The following is a 2,574-nucleotide window of genomic DNA, read 5'->3' as shown; positions in this document are numbered from 1 at the left end:
GTTTGGATCAACTTTGCTGTATGTTTCTATGCCTTAGCTTACACTTTTCTTTTTATTGTTATAGCAACATTGCTAAAACTATGTGATTCTTTTTTCTATTTTTTTACTCTCAATAGTTAATTAATTATACATACTGAGTTAAAGGAAAATATGTATAGCCCGTTAATAGCTGACTTGTTTAATATGGAAATTCAAAATTCCAATCACTGATTTGGGGTTCAATTGGACTTCAGTCATACATAATATCTCATTGTAAATTACTTCCAAGAGATTAATTTAAATATAGTAATAAAGATATATGGTTACTCTATGTGTGGAAACATGTCCCAGGCTGCAGTTAATAGTAATTATGGGAGCAGAATATAAACAAAACCATTCAAGCAACACCACTTAGAGTATGGTTTAGGGAATAGCTGGCAAGAGTCAAATTTTTAAAGAGACTGTAGTTTATAACTGATAAAATGGAGTACCAGCAAAATATATACAATTAAGTTCAGATATTGGAAAATGACAAGGGTCATTTATAGTCTACAATCCCACCAAATCCTCTCCACTTCCCCACCACTGCCCTTTCAGATCCATGCCCCTTCTCTCCTTAAGAAAAAGAAACAGTTATTGAGGAAATGATAATGAAATATAATGTAAACCCAAAACAAACAAAATACAAATAAGACAAAAGAAGAAAGCAAAGGACCCAATACAAAAGTGCACAAATAAAACCACATATAGACACAGAGACATACATGTTTATACACATTGGGATTACATAAAAGCAGGAAACTGGAAGATCCAGTAATGTAAATATAATAAAATAATTATATAAAAAAATCCCTCAAACAAAATTATGATACAAGAACTGCAAAAGATGCCATTGAGTTTGTTTCCTGTTGGCATCTTCTACTGGGCATGTGGAATACCCTTAAGAGTAGTTTTTTCTTTGTCTGTTTGTTTTGTTTTTTGCCAGTGAACCAGTCTTGAAGAAAACTGTTTTTTATATTTGTAAGTGGTTACAAATTAGAAACAGCTTCTGAGCAGGTAAAAGAATGCAGGTTTATTCTCTCACTGTAATTCAAATAAGTGTGTGCTTTTATAAGCCATGAGTGAAATTTTATATTAAAAATTGAAATAGGAATACTGGATTACACAGAAATCATGTAATCAACACTTTCAAAATGAGAATTTACTAAGTATTGCAACATGATTTCTGAGGCCAGAGTTACGATAAAAAGAATTGACAATAAGGTAGAGTCTCCAAGAACAAACCTCAATCAGTGCTTCTAAATAGTAACTCAGTGATAGTCAAGTGGATATAAAAAAGAAAGCAGTTTTCATGTAAGGAAATCACACTTTAATAAAGAAAAGCAGAAATAACTAATGATAAAAATAATTAGGAAAATGAGATAGTTCTTTAGAATGAAAGCAAATACCACAGGTCATGACATCACAGAAGGTACATTTCCAATACTGCATGGGAAAGAGTGAATGTTTTAGAAGTGTTAATGTGCTTTAGCTATAACCAGGATCACTACAAGTTTAATTAATTTGAGTTTTAATTACAATCTCCAAGACAGTAAACATCATTTCTCTGCTTATAATACAAATGACATGCTTATAAATTTTATTTGTTATTACTCAAGGATAGCTTTTATCCAATGTAATTGAGAATGTTAAATTAAATTCTTGAATTCCTGTGTTGTACATACCTATGTTTATTTGAAGTCAAAACTATTCAAAACTGATTCAGATAATTTTCCAGATGACTCATCCTAGAAAGATACCACCACCAAAGACTGACCACCTGAATTTCATCTGTGACATCCACATGATTGAAAGAGTACACACTATTGCAAGTTGTCCACTATCTTCCAAATGTGCAACAACACATACATATTTACATACACACATAGAAATACATATAACATTAAAATTACAAATCATTGCAAGATAAAACAAATCATATATGAAAGCAGAAATTTCTGAAATATTTGAAAATGTTTTGAAAACTTACAACTTTCATTATGAAGGAAACAAAAAAGGCATAATAAATAGAATATAATCTCTGTCTATGCTAAAAACATTAAATGAGCTATAAGGTTATACTTAAGCATCTAATTTCTCTCTGTTGTTGTTACTATTTGACATTTTCTGTAATATATGTTGTTCACATTTCTTGTAATAAGGGATACTCCTTCCAACTGCTCTCAAGGAAGTCCTTTAACAATCAAGAATGGCAACTTTTGAATTTTCAGAAAACTTTTCTTAACATTTGACTCATATACTATTACTTGACTCTCATACCCTCTGATTTTGTTGTCATTTATATGTACTTAGAGAACCAGATATTTTACATATACATTTATACAAATATGCATATGACCGACACATTTTTAACTATGTATAAATATACAACAAGGACATATGTTAAACTATGTCCCTAGCCAGAACATAGTAATAGCCAGAAACTGGAAGCAACCTAGATGCCCCTCAACCAAAGAATGGATGGAGAAAATGTGGTATACTTACTCAATAGAGTATTAGTTGAGAAAAAATGAAATCTTGAAAGTCACGGGCAAA

The sequence above is a fragment of the Cricetulus griseus genome (genome assembly GCF_003668045.3).
Source record: "Cricetulus griseus strain 17A/GY chromosome 1 unlocalized genomic scaffold, alternate assembly CriGri-PICRH-1.0 chr1_1, whole genome shotgun sequence".
Lineage (NCBI taxonomy): Eukaryota > Metazoa > Chordata > Mammalia > Rodentia > Cricetidae > Cricetulus > Cricetulus griseus.
Note: the sequence above shows the minus strand (reverse complement) of the source record.